Genomic DNA, 16,078 nt, shown 5'->3' on the forward strand with positions numbered 1-16,078 from the left:
CCCAAGTTTAATAAAGTTTTTGACAAAATCCTTAGAAACAATGCAGATGCTCATTTTATGAGACTTGCTCAAGAGGGTGCTAAACTACCCTCTAACTTTGATACCGCACAGATACGACAGACATCAGAACAACATAGCCATAACAATGGTGGAAGAGGTAGAGATTATTTTTGCTATGACCTTAATCATCAAGGGAATCCTCTGCCTACTCCTCCTACATAAATAGACATGTTGAGACAACAAGTAGAAAATCTTGCTCAACAAATCAATAGTGGTGTGAAGACTACCCGGTTTTCACTTAATGATATTTGTCCCTATCCCTTTGATAGGAACATGCATATGCCACCTTTTCTACGAGGGTTTGAAACACCCAAGTTTGAAAAGTACATGGGCAAAGGAGACCCTAGAGATCATGTACAATATTTTCACTCAGCATGTTTAGAGGTGTCTTGTGAGGACACCTATCTAATGTGCCTTTTTCCTCAGAGTTTGGGAGGTACAACCACACAATGGTTTTCCCGATTACCAGGTGGCATTAGAACATTTGAGGAACTAGTTCAAAAATTCATCACTCATCACTCACATAATATAGAACGAGATGTTACCATGGCAGATTTATGCAACACCAAACAAAAACCAGGGGAGTTGTTCTCAGCTTTCCTGCAAAGGTGGAGGCAACTATCTAGCAGATGTTCTCTTCATTTTCCTAAACAAAAACTAGTGGAAATATTCATTTCCAACTTGAATGACGAGATGGAATTCCATTTAGACATGAAGGGTACAAAATCCTTTGAAGAGATGATCACTCAAGGATTAAAATGTGAATGAGCCCTTATCAAAAAGGGACTTATCAAAATCTACAATGAACCCAAAGATGGCCCTCGTCAACGATATAATAGTGATAAACCCAATTTTTGGAACAAAAATAAGAACATTGTCAATGACGGGATAGTGGATGCACGAATGGTGAAAATTGCACAACCCATGGTCAGGTTTGCAGGACAAAATCCCCCTCCTAAAAACAACATCACTCATCAACAAAATCAAAGTCGCAATGTGCCACAAGAAGAACCGAGACAATGACAACATAACTATAAACCAAAATGCACATACACACCCTTAGGGGAACCCATCAAAACAATATTGCATCAATTGGTCTCTTCCAACCTTGTGATCTTACCAAAAACATCTAACTATGAACCTTAGGTCAAACCTCCATGGTGGAGAGATAATGAACATTGTGAATTCCACCAGGGAAAAGGGCATAAGATGAGCAATTGCCATCGACTGAAAGATCTTGTGCAAGATCTCATTGACAAAGGACTGTTAGCATTTCACAAAGGGAGATTGTTGGCATTCCAGTAAGTTTGTTGGTATGAGGATATTGAGAAGGTTGTTGAAGATTGTGGATATAACTGAGAAAGGATGATTACTGTCTTAATAATATGATTTTGTCATTGATGTCAAGCAATTGATTTTCTGATTTAGTACGATGTTGCCATATCTTAATGAGTATGATTTGATAAGTATAAAGATGTCGGTAAGTGACACAGAAAGAATGAAATGAAGGGGAGTAATAAGTTATTCAATGGGAAACTATTACCGAGTTAGACAATGATGAGATTTTGTTGTTTTGATTATTTTGATATCTATATATATATGAGTATTCTAATAATGAGAAAAGATTTCATTCATTAGATGAGTTAAGGTTTGATACCGTTATATGTTACTGAGCAAGATGCTAGTCGGTAAACCCTAAGGTTATCGCTATCGGTTAAAGAAGACAGAATATCTACCGAGTGAGGTTCAGTATTTACCGAGTAATAACAGAATACGTTGGATGGATAAAAGCATTATTAAATGTAGAATTCCAATGAGTTGGAGATGTATAGATGATTGCTATGTCGTGAAAGAAGTTTGTTGAAGATCTATGACAAAGAAAATACAAGAATTCGATCTACAGCGCAGATTGAACGGTCATAACCTAGCACAAGTTCCAAGGTGAGATAAAACGTTTTCAAATCGAAAGATACAATGAACCTAGTCAAGTTTGAAGATCTGATGACTAAGATTGATCATGGGAAATGTGATCAAGGAGATTAAGCGGTTAGGAATTGTTTATAAATAAGAAATTGTTGATGAACAATAGGAGCGGGCAAATAGAAGAACAGTGATACTACAGTAGTGATCACCGAGCACAGAAGATTGAATATCTGATTAAAGAATAGATTGAGAAGCCCAGCAAGGAGCAAGATAAGTCTTATGAAAAGATTATTTTGAGCACATAAAGTCTACTTTAGCATTTTAGATGTGAAGTTGCAAATATATTTTATACTGTTATTTATTTAATAAGTGACAGGAAATCTCTTAACCGAGTGGACCTAACAATCTTATTTGTAAATCCTCTAGCAAGGTAACATTCTAAATGAGTGTTTGAAATCATTTAACAAGGTCACTTCTAACAAAGTGCAAGATTCTAACAAGTCTGAGGGAAATCCCTTAACCGGGTCACATCTAGCAATGTGTTTATGTAATCTGTAACAGGATTGGCTTTTAACCGAGCATACTCTAGAAGGGTATATTTCTTAGTGGGTCTGAAATCCCACAGTGGTTTTTCCCTATTTGGGTTTCCACGTTAAATCTGGTGTTAAATGTGTTATGATGTTTTAAGTGTATATGTTTATGAGTTTGAATGATTTACAGTCATAGTTGCATAGCAGTAAAGGCTACCAAGGTTGAATCTGATAAATATATTGCATAGTGAGTTTTTATGATTCACCCCCCCCCCCTCCTCTCATCTTATTAACAATTGGTATCAGAGCTTTGGACTCCGGAAGAAAAGTATAAAGGTACTTGAGGCAAGATCCGAAGATGTATAAAAGGGATGCACCAAAGCTGAGCAAGTCTAGTTTCCCCACATGGCAGAAAAGGATGAAGTTGCACTTATCAGAAATTGGAGAATATGCAATATATTATCTGGAGAATGATTATAGTGCACCTAGCACCTACCCAATGACAATGGAAGAGATAAAGGCAAATCAAGAGCATATTCAAGCAATGATTGAGATAACATCAGCATTAACCAACTTAGAGTTTAATGATCTAGAAGGTTGCACTGATACCAAAGCAATGTGGAACAAGCTTATATCTATGTATGGTGGTGATGAACATGTTCAAAGAGAAAAAGTAGACAGTCTAAGAGGTCAACTTGAATCCATGAGAATGAATGAAGGTGAGAACATAACCCAATATAGTACAAGGTTAAAGGAAATTGTCAATCAAATCAAAGGAGCAGGAGGAACTATTGAAGAAAAGGATGTAACAAGTAAGTTTCTCATAACACTTCTACCTGCTTATGCCATTTGAGTCTTTGTGATCAATGAATTAAGGTATGTACCAAACATGCCAGTCTCTTTGAATGCTACTATCGGTAAGCTACATGCATTTGAGTTGAGTAATTTTGATAATAGTGGGTCTTCGGTAAATAAAGTTGAATCTGCATTCAGTTCTTTTCATCTTGGTGAATCTGATGATTACAATGATAGAATGTATAAGTATAATGAAGGAAATCACAGTGGAGCAAGTGAGAGATTTCGCAAAAACATGGAAGAGGTACACAAACTATATGAGGAGATCAAAAAGCAAGAAGAGTTTGAAGCATTATTAGTGAGAAGGTTACCAAGAGGTAAAGGTAAGTATAAAGGAAAGTTACCTTTAAAATGTTTTAACTGTGATAGAATAGGACATATGGCTTCTAATTGTCCTGACAAAGAATCTAGCGAAAAGAGAGAATACCGAGATGACAGACAGAAAGACAATCAATACAGAGGACACCGAGACTTCAGAAGGAGAGATAGAAAGACATGCCTAGTAGCTAATGAGGAATCCAACGATGATAAATCTGATGGGACTGAGACAAAGGAAGTTGTTTATGTGGCTATCAAAGATGGATCAAATGAAGAAAGGTATGAGGAAAAAGCCTTAATATCTCACATAAATAAAAATGATTCTTGGATCATAGATAGTGGATGCTCACATCACATGACAGGTGACAAACACAAGTTTGTTAAATTAGAAGACTATGATGGAGGCTATGTAAGATTTGGTAATGATGCACCATGTCCGGTGAAGGTAAAGGTTCTATCACACTTCTTGACAATGCTAAATGTGATGATGTATACTGGGTTGAAGGTTTCAAATACAATTTGTTGAGTGTAGCACAACTACAATACAGGATACCGAATAGAATTTCAGAAAGGAAGTGTCAAAGTTCATGACAAACATGGAAAGCTAGCTGCTACGGGGACACAAACAAAAGGTAATACATTTCATCTTGACTCAACTCGGAACAATTGTCTGTATGCTAAAATAGAAGATACCTGGTTATGGCATAAAAGGTTTTGTCATGTAAATTTTGATAACCTGATCAAAATAAGTAAGAAGCACCAAGTAAGAGGTCTACCGAGCTTGGAAAAACCTAAGAATGCAATATGCCGAGGATGCTAGATGGGTAAGATGACAAAGTCAATCTTTACAAGTAAGTCCTACACTTCTAAAGGAATTTTAGATCTTGTGCACACTGATATTTGTGGTCCTATGAAAGTTCAAAGTTATTATGGTGACAAAAACTTTATATTATTTGTGGATGATTACTCAAGGATGATGTCAGTTATGTTTTTAAAAGAGAAATCAGAAGCCTTTCAAATTTTCAAATGGTACAAGGCTAGAGTGGAAAAAGAAATAGGAAGACAATTGAAATGTCTAAGATCTGAAAGAGGAGGAGAATTCATTTCAGATGAATTTAACCTATTTTGCAATGATCATGGTATAAAGAGACAAGTATCTGCACCGAGAACACCTCAACAAAATGGGATAGCTGAAAGAAGAAACAAATCAACTGTAGATTGTGCCAGAACCCTGATGATAGAAAAGAGGGTACCTCAAACATTTTGGAGAGAAGCGATCAGTACTGTAGTTTACACCCTAAACCATGTACAACTGAAGAAAGGAACTTTGAAGACACCGTATGAAATCTGGTATGACAAGAAACCTAATGTAAGTTACTTTAAAATATTTGGAAGTACATGTTATGTTCACAAAGATGACAGAAATGGAAAGTTTGATCAGAAAAGCAAGGAAAGAACATTTCTTGGTTATTCTTCTAGAAGTAAAGCATTTAAATGTCTGATCAAATCATCTAACAAAATAGTGGAAAGTGCAAATGTGAAAATTGATGAATTTGCAGAAAGAAATGATGAAGGAAATTCCAAAGAACCAGAAGATTATGAAGAGTTTGTATATGTTCAACCGAGAAGTCCTACCGAGAAAGTTGATGAAGAAAATGAAGAAAATACCTAGTTACCGAATGATGAAGAATATCATACAGAGCCTACCGAGCCTATATTAGCCAAGTATGTTAGAAGAAATCAAGCATCAAGTCAAATTATAGGAGTTAAGGACGATCCAATGATGACAAGGAACAAACTGAGACAAAACACATGTCTGATATCTGAATTTTAACCGAGAATAGTAAAAGAGGCATTTAGTAATGAAGAATGGGTAAATGCTATGACAGAAGAGATTGAACAAATCAAGAAGAATGACACATGGACACTGGTCCCAAGACCAAAAAAGAAAAATGTGATCGGTACAAAGTGGATTTTTAGAAACAAGCTAAATGAAAAAGGAGAGGTCATTCAAGATAAAGAAAGACTAGTTTGCAAAGGTTATGCTCAAAAAGAAAGAATAGATTATGGTGAGACTTTTGCACCTGTGGCAAGACTTGAAGGTGTGAGAACATTGTTGGCATATGCTGCTTACAAAAATTTCAAGGTATATCAAATGGATGTTAAATCTGCATTTTTAAATGGCATACTAGAAGAAGAAGTTTATATTGAACAACCTGAAGGATTTATTGAAGACAAGAATAAAGATTAGGTATGTAAGTTGAACAAAGCATTATATGGTCTAAAGCAAGCACCTAGAGCATGGTATGAAAGACTGCACTCTTACTTAATCAAGATTGGATTTATAAAGACAAGTGAAAACAACAACATGTATATGAAGAATGATGAAGACAATGGAATGTTGCTTTCAACCATATCTGTTGATGATATTATTTTTTGTGGAAATGACTCTTTATGCAAGAACTTTGGAAATGAAAAGTGCAAAGAATTCGAGATGTCATTAATCGGTGAAATAAAGTATTCTATAGGTTTACAAATACTGCAAATGAAAAATGAGATTTTCATTACTCAATCCAAGTATATAAAGGAAATCTTGAAGAAATTTGGAATGGAGGATTCTAAACCTGTAAGTACTCCTATGACTACCAATTGTAAACTATCAAAGAGTGATGAATCTGCATCTGTTGATGAGACACTTTACCGATCTATGATTGGAAAGTTGCAATATGTGGTTCATAGCAGGCCGGATATAGCACATGCAGTAGGTATAGTTGCAAGATTTTCTGTAGATCCCAAAGAAACCCATATGACAACAATCAAGAGAATTTTCACATACTTAAGAGGCATTGAATATTATGGTTTAGTGTATAAAAAGAGGAATGATTTTGACTTAAAAGTCTATATTGATGTTGATTGACCAGGAAACATTAATGATAGGAAAAGCACAAGCGGTGGAGCTTTCTTTCTGGGAGACAGACTAGTAAGTTGGCTTAGCAAGAAACAAGGATGCATTTCACAGTCAACAACTGAAGCTGAATATGTCACTGCAGCATTGAATTGTACCAATATAGCATGGATCAAACAACTGTTGGAAGGTATGAATGAGAAAGTTACTGAACCAGTAACTATATTCTATGATAATACTAGTGCCATTAACATTTCAAAGAATCTGGTAATGCAATCTAAAACAAAGCATATCTCTATAAAGTATCATTATCTCAGAGAAGAAGTTCAAGAGAAGAAAGTTGTGCTGGAATATATTAGTTCAAAGGAACAAATAGCAGACATTTTCACAAAGCCACTGCCAAAGGACACTTTTGAGTATCTCAGAAGTAAGTTAGGGGTCCTACCCCTATCTAGTACTCACTGACAGAGTTCATTGAAAGCATCAATTCTATGAATCTATAGGATAACTATTTATGAGTTGATGTTGCTTTACACACTTTAGGAGGTTGCCTAAAGTTGTGCAGGAAATAGTGATTGAAGACAAGTTGCTCTGACCGAGACTGAGATGATACATTTGTATTTTCAGCCAGAAAATTACTTCACAGCGGAAGGAATCATGAATTAGTTTTACTTTTTGGCATTGTTGTCAAAGGGGGAGAAGACTAATTAGTGAAGATTAATAAGTGAAGATGGGAGAAGACTAATGACTGGGGGAGAAAATTTCAGGAGAAGTTTAAATAGCAATCTGAATCCAAATCAATTGAAATAAATCAAGTTGGTATTGCCATTAAAGTTGGTTTTTGCCATCAATTCCAAAGGGGGAGATTGTTAGCATTTCACAAAGGGAGATTGTTGGCATTCCAGTAAGTTTGTTGGTATGAGGATATTGAGAAGGTTGTTGAAGATTGTGGATATAACTAAGAAAGGATGATTATTGTCTTCATAATATGATTTTGTCATTGATGTCAAGCAATTGATTTTCTGATTCAGTATGATGTTGCCATATCTTAATGAGTATGATTTGATAAGTATAAAGATGTCGGTAAGTGACACAGAAAGAATGAAAATGAAGGGGAGAATAAGTTATTCAACGGGCAACTATTACCGAGTTAGACAATGATGAGATTTTGTTGTTTTGATTATTTTGATATCCTATATATATATATATATATATATATATATATATATATATGAGTATTCTAAGAATGAGAAAAGATTCCATTCATTAGATGAGTTAAGGTTTGATGTTGTTCTATGTTACCGAGCAAGATGCTAGTCGATAAACCCTAAGGTTATCGCTATCGGTTAAAGAAGGCAGAATATCTACCGAGTGAGGTTCAGTATTTACCGAGTAACAACCGAGTAATAACAAAATGCATTGGATGGATAAAAACATTATTAAATGAAGAATTCCAATGAGTTGGAGATGTATAGATGATTGGTATGTTGTGAAAGAAGTTTGTTGAAGATCTACGACAATGAAAATACAGGAGTTAGATCTATAGCGCAGATTGAACGGTCATAACCTAGCACAAGTTCCAAGGAAGGAATACAAGTTCCAAGGTGAGATAAAATGTTTTCAGATCGAAAGATATAATGAACCTAGTCAAGTTTGAAGATCTGATGGCTAAGATTGATCATGGGAAATGTGATCAAGGAGATTAAGCGATTAGGAATTGTTTATAAATAAGAAATTGTTGATGAACAATAGGAGCGGGCAAATAGAAGAATAGTGATACTACAGTAGTGATCACCGAGCACAAAATTTTGAATATCTGATTAAAGAACAAATTGAGAAGCCCAGCAAGGAGCAAGATAAGTCTTATGACAAGATTATTTTGAGCACATAGAGTCTGCTTTAGCATTTCATATGTGAAGTTGTAGATATATTTTATACTATTATTTATTTAATAAGTGACAGGAAATCTCTTAACCGAGTGGACCTAACAGTCTTATTTGTAAATCCTCTAGCAAGGTAACATTCTGAATGAGTGTTTGAAATCCTTTGACAAGGTCACTTCTAACAAAGTGCAAGATTCTAACAAGTCTGAGGGAAATCCCTTAACCGGGTCACATCTAGCAATGTGTTTATGTAATCTGTAATAGGATTTGCTTTTAACTAAGCATACTCTAGAAGGGTATATTTCTTAGTGGGTCTGAAATCCCACAGTGGTTTTTCCCTATTTGGGTTTCCACGTTAAATCTGGTGTTAAATGTGTTATGATGTTTTAAGTGTATCTGTTTATGAGTTTGAATGATTTACAGTCATAGTTTCATAGCAGTAAAGGCTACCGAGGTTGAATCTGATAAATATATTGCATAGTGAGTTTTTATGATTTACCCCCCCCCTCTCATCTTATTAACAAGGAAAAATTGAAATAGAAGGATATGACCCTAAAACATCCAATGATGATCATCTAATGTTCAATAATCCACTTTCATCACATGATCAAAGGGGTCCTTCCACGTCAGGGCGAAACATAGATACTACAACTAATTATACACAAGCTACCTATAATTATACTGTGAATCACCTCTATGACGTTGATGAACAAGTTGCAACTCTCACCATCAAAGACCCAAATCTTGCATGCAACGTTTTTACGCATCATAGCAAAATTACCATTCAAGCGACACCACAAGGATCGACACCCCTACCCAAGCAATATAATCTTGTGGAACAATTGGATAAAACACTCGCACTCATATCCATATTAGAGATTTTGCGCTTATCCCCTTCACACAAAACAATCTTGGATCAAGCTTTCCAAGAAGCGTCAGTCCCCACCAACCTCAACATGGATCAATTTCAAGCCATGGTTGGTAGTCTCAGGTCATCACCATGCCTCACTTTTTTCTAAAAGTGACAACAATTCATTCCAACAACCACATAACGTATCCCTTCACATTGAAGGTGTTGTAAAACAACACAGAATCAAGCGAGTCTTGATTGATAATGGAGTCGACCTGAATATATGCACCTTCCAGTTGGTCACAACATTGGGATATGCGGTAGAATCAGTGGATCCCAGCAAAAAGATAACCATTAAGGCCTATGATGATGCAGAGCATTCTTCTAGAGGAGTTGTCGTATTACCTATCAGAGTGGGCCCAGTGGTGAAGCATATCATCTGCCAGGTTCTAGACCTTCCTTTTCCATATAATATTTTGTTAGGAAGACCTTGGATACATGCCATGCAAGCCGTTCCATCTACCTATCATCAGTGTATCAAGTTTCCCCATAACGGTGTAGAAAACAAAATCCTTGGCGATGCAAATCCATTTGCATATTGTAACAATATTAACCATCAGCCAGAGATCACTGTACCTAACAACGGAGAAGCTATCCCTTCCACATCATATGTTAATCCAACCTTTCTTTCTAGTTCAATAACCCCTATACCAAAGCAAGAGAAGTTGAAAATGAAAATGGCTGAGGAAGGTCCCGGGGAATATAATCTTAGCCAACTCTTTTGTGTTGGGAAATTACTAACCTCCCCTAGAACTCATGGAAAACCTCAAAAGTTGCTTCAACCACCATTGTCCAAGCAAGCATGCACTTTGGCTCAATTCATCCCTGGTAAAAGTCAGGAAGAGGAAACCAGAGATGAGGACCTAGCATAATGGATCTACAAAGACCCTATCAACATAGAAATCCCACAGGCTAAGCTTCCCACTAATAAATATGGCAAAGGCCTCACTATCATGCAAAGAATGGGCTATGATGGACAAAGTGCTTTGGGACATTGCAAACAAGGATGACACGAGCCCTTACAACCTGAGTTAAAGCCCAAAGATAAAACTGGAGTAGGTTTTCAAAAGGAATCTCTTCTTAAGCTTAGATTCAAAAGAAATCCTAGCAAACCCATGTATCAGCCAGTTAATCCAAGGAGGCCATCATTGATTATATCTGCGACACCAACAGCACCAACTACACCAACAAAACTACTAATCCCATCAGTAGCATTAGTAGCACCAACCGCCAAACTAAGAATCCCATCAGTAGCATCAAAGCCATCAGCAACATCAACAATAGCAATAAACCCATCAACAGCATCTGTGGCACCAACAAAACTAATAATCCTAGCAGCAACATCAACAACATTGATAATCCCATCAGTAACACCAGTAGCGCCAACTATACCAACAACACCGATAATCATGCCAGCAGCACCAACAATCCCATCTATAAAAGTGCACAAACCTGTGACCAATACACTCTTCAATACAAAAGACATACCAGCATGGTACAGTAATCGGATGTTAGAGAGTGATTCAGAGACTAACTCGCATGAGTAGGAATTTGATTCAGTGAATCTAAATACTTCAGACAAGGAAGACACATCACCTCCACCCCCTCGTAAAAGATATCCCAGTTTATGGAGAGGAATGGATTAAAACCTTTTGGGTTCGTGAGCAAGAAGCAACTTCCACAGGTCCTACGTCACATCCTACATCAGAATCTGACAAGGAAAGTACCATTAATGAACTTCATTCATCTATAGTAACCCTCACCGACACCACCTCTAAACTCAACTTAATCGATGAGGTCATGCCCATCATCCACCCCAAACTCATCGATTGGAACCAGCCAAACCCCCCATGTCATGATCACTTCCAAAATGATGAGGCACTCATCGAATTTTTAGAAATATGGGATAACATACCAAGCGGGGATCATAAAGCTGGATTTGCCATCAAACTTAATAGTGCAACGTACTTTGGGGCAGATGCCAAACCTTTCAGCTGTAAAAATATCACAATAAAACATGGATCTTCTAGTGAAAACCACACAGTGGCACTTATTGATCCTAAAAAAGTAAAAATAAAGAGTGTATCCAAAGGTGAAAACCTCTCTAAGGCGCCTACGGATGAAAGGTTTGACATCCTCTCCTCTAGTACAAATTAGGAGAGATCAACAATCCTAATCAAAGAAACAAACGAATTCAATGTGGGGACCCCTAAGACTCCTCACCAAATACATCTGGCATCTCTACTAACTCCAGAGGAACAACTAAAATTTGTGGAATTCTTCCAGAAGTGTCAAATCAACTTTGCATGGTCTTATGCAGACATGTCTGGCTTAGATCCTGATTTGGTCATGCATCACCTCACCGTGGCAGAAGGAGCTAAACCAGTAAAACAAAATCTCATAAATATGCACCCATAGATTGTTGTTCTTGTTAAGGCAGAACTCAAAAAGCTCTTAGGTGTTGGTTTCATCCGACCAATCGATTATGCAGATTGGATCTCCAATATTGTACCTGTCACAAACCTAATGGGGCATCTGCATCTGTACAAACTTCAGATATTTGAACAAGGAATGCCCTAAGGATGACTTCCCCTTACCAAACATCAACATGATTTTTGATCTACCAGTGGGACATGCCATGCTTTCTCTTATGGATGGTTTTTCAAGATACAACCAAATCAAGATTGCTCCAGAGGATCAACATAAAACTGCTTTCACATGCCCATGGGGAACCTACTGTTGGAATGTCATGCCATTTGGTCTAAAGAATGCAAGGGCAACCTATCAAAGAGATATGACTATCATTTTTCATGACATGATGCACACCATAATGAAAGATTAAGTCGATGATTTACTAGCTAAATCATTAATAAGAGAAGCTCATCTGGCAATACTGGGTCAAATCTTTGACAGATTAGAGAAATATCATGTTCGTCTTAATCCAAAGAAATGTGTCTTTGGAGTAACCTCAGGGAAGCTCCTAGGATACATTGTCTCAAGCAAAGGCATTGAAGTAGATCCAACAAAATCCAAAGTAATCATGGACATGCCACCTCCCAAGAACATCAGTCAGTTAAGAACACTACAAGGGTGGCTACAATCAATTCAAAGATTCATTGCACAATTGGCTGATAAGTGTCATCCCTTCACGCATCTGTTACACAAGAATATCTGCTTTCAATGGGATACAAAGTACCAACAAGTATTCCAAATGCTTAAAGACTACTTAATGCATACACCGTTGTTGATCCCACCATATCCAAGTAGACCTCTATTGCTATATATTTCAGCTGCAAATACGACATTAGGAGTACTATTGACACAACATAATGCAGAAGGAAAAGAATGTGTTGTATACTATATCACTCGCACATTGGTAGACTATAAACTCAATTACACACCTATTGAGCGAGCTTGCCTAACAGTTATCTTAGTAACCACCAAATTGAGGCACTACATGTTAACACACAAGGTACAACTCATTGCCAAAATAGATCCACGCAAGTACCTACTCAGCAAGGCAACATTGACAGGCCGCTTGGCCAAATGGGTTATGAGCTTGAGTGAATTTGATATAGAGTATGTGGACCGCAAGGCTATCAAGGGGCAGCTTATTGCAGATCAGTTGGCTGATGCACCCCTCATAGGTGACCATCCTCTTGTTTCCAATTTTTTAGATAAAGAGATCTTCATGATCACAGCTACACAACCTTGGAAGCTATATTTTGATGGCTCATATACTAGACATGGCTCGAGGGTAGGCATTTTTTTTATCACACCTCAAGGTGACAACATCTCGAAGTCACAAAGGCTCACTTTCCCATGCACCAATAATATAGCAGAATATGAGGCCTTGATCACATGACTTAGATTGGCTATACAATGGCATCTAAAAGAGCTACAGGTATATGGAGATTCTCAGCTAGTCATCCGACAAGTCACCAATGAGTACCAAACTAAGGATGATAAGATCATGCCATATAAAAGGATGGTGGATAGTTACAAAGAATCATTTACAACTATCACATTTGAGCAAGTACCCAGAGATCAGAATCAAGTTGTCGACGTAATGGCTACAATTGCATCTATCCTAGAACTTCCGCAAAATCCAACACGCTACGAGTTCTTGGTAGAACAACTTTGGATCCCCACATATGATATCCCCAAAATTGAAATGATATGTCACCTTGTCGATTCCAAATCCCTATGGTACAGTGAGTTCTTCACTTACCTCTGTGATCACACACTTCCTCCCAACCAATAAAATAACCAACAAAAAACATTCATCCGCCAAACCGCTCGATACACCATCATTGCCGAAAGCCTATACAGGCAAAGTCTTGATGGTACTCTCCTTCAATGTCTAGAACAAGATGAGATAACAAAGGCCTTTGAAGAGGTACATGAAAGAATTTGTGGGGCTCACTCAAGCAGTCCTTTGCTAGCAAAGAAAATCATGTCCGTTGGATACTATTGGCCCACCATGGAAAAAGACTCCTACTATTTTGTCAGAAAATGCAAGAAGTGCCAAGTTCACGGAAATCTGATACATGCCCTAGCACAGGAATTACAACCTATCACAACACCACCGCCCTTTTGTCAATGGGAACTTGACCTTGTGGGTAAAATCCATCCATCTTCATCCAACGACCATAAATTTATCATTATCGCCACTGAATACTTCACAAAGTGGATCAAAGTCGTTCCACTTACCCAAGTCACCGGCAAGTAGATCACCTCATTCATCCTTAATTACATCATCTGTCGTTATGGTGTAACCATGTCCATCATCACAGATAACGGGCTTCCTTTCAAAAATCAAGATATCCATGAGCTCTGTGAGAAGTTTCACATCCAACACCGTTTTTCCACCCCTTATTACCCACAAGGCAATGGTCAAGCTGAAGCATCAAACAAAAACATATTAAGGATACTCAAAAAGACAGTCAATGATGTTGGTCGTGATTGGCACATTCGATTAAATCCAACACTATGGGCATATCGAACTAGCATTCGAACCCCTATAGGCACAACTCCCTACTCATTGGTATATGGAGCAGAAGTCATCCTACCTATTGAGGTTGAAATACCATCTCTACGAGTTTCCTTGCACAATCTGATATATGATGAATCATAACAAGTCTCTCGTATTCAAGACTTGGAACTGCTTGATGAAAGGCGACAAGCTGCATACAACCACCTAAAACCTTGTTAGCAGCACATGAGCAGAAGCTACAATCATCGAGTCAAACCTCACACATTTGAGGTAGGAGATCTTTTTCTCAAGGAGAATCCTTGTAACCAACCAAACAGAGAACACCAAGGCAAATTTGAATCCAATTGGCTAGGTCCATATGTTATCAATGCTATCTTTGGGTCTAGGGCATATCAGTTGGCAACTTCAAAAGGAGAACCGCTAGCAGATCCGATCAACAATATGCATCTAAAAAGGTTTCATACATAAGCTGTGTAGAGCAATAGGCTCCTCCACATATATCAGAAAACACCAAAAACATTCAGAAGACCGTCCTAAAAAAAAAAAGAATACAAAAAAAAAAAAAATTTAAAAAAAATATATATATATAATCAAGAAAATAGTAAAGAAAAATCATGCATCCAAACGGTGAAAACCACTTTGGTGGTACCTTGGTTAAGTACGATGGTGAAAAACTGGCAAATAGGTGTCATTTGTAAAGGCTATGGCTCCATTGTCTTTTAGACTTGCTGTGATCACATCCATTGCATTCATTCACCCATCATTTATACCATGGCTTGTTATTGATCTACAATCAGGGTTACTACTTCATGTGTCCCGCGTCACACTTTCATAGAAACATCTAATTGGGGGCAATGTTCTTAAAACCTACTAATGGGAGTTGGATTCTACATTGCTTGTGATTCATTGAGTTGCTCATTCAAAAATGTCTTGAAATAATACCCAAAAACATTCATAAAATCTTCAAAAAACCCAAAAACATTTGCAACGTATATTATTCCTTGTACAGACACATCACAAACGACACCAAACAAACATTTTGAGCTACTCAAACAATGACCACCTTTCAAATCAACCAACCAATCAAAACATCTGCACACAACCGTCTTCACAAGGATGCATCCTTCCTCGCAAAACAAGACATGATAACATTTTCTTTGACAAGAAAATTTTGTTTAAGCTAATACGTACTTGGTTGATTTGTTATTTGTTTATTTATATCAGGTTCCTACGCTACTCCAAGATATCCATAAGTGATTAGAGTAGTCAGGATGGCTCTTGATATCTTTTTCTTTGTTTGTTGTCTGCGGATTGATCCAATGAAGTTTTGGGGCATGTACTAATGGTGTCTACGTGGGAAGTTCACTAAGCTATGTGATCGTATGCAAAATAAAATCATGGATCACCATGGCTTATTGACTACAACGTATACCTCAACCATTTTTACATGAACAAGAATGGAGGGGAACTTTCCTTGTCTGCAATGTTTGCTTACAGGTGAAATGCTTAACCATGGTTTCAGATACCTCGGCCAAGATCGATACTACCATGCTTGATGATGAAAATTACACACTATGAATAAGCCATGGATCGCCATTTTATCTCATCTGTTTATATTGCATTTCGTTGCATATCACCCATCCATAACCCTACATATCATTCATACATAGTCATGACAATGGATACTCTATTTTGCTC

Source organism: Cryptomeria japonica, chromosome 2, assembly GCF_030272615.1.
Source record: "Cryptomeria japonica chromosome 2, Sugi_1.0, whole genome shotgun sequence".
Lineage (NCBI taxonomy): Eukaryota > Viridiplantae > Streptophyta > Pinopsida > Cupressales > Cupressaceae > Cryptomeria > Cryptomeria japonica.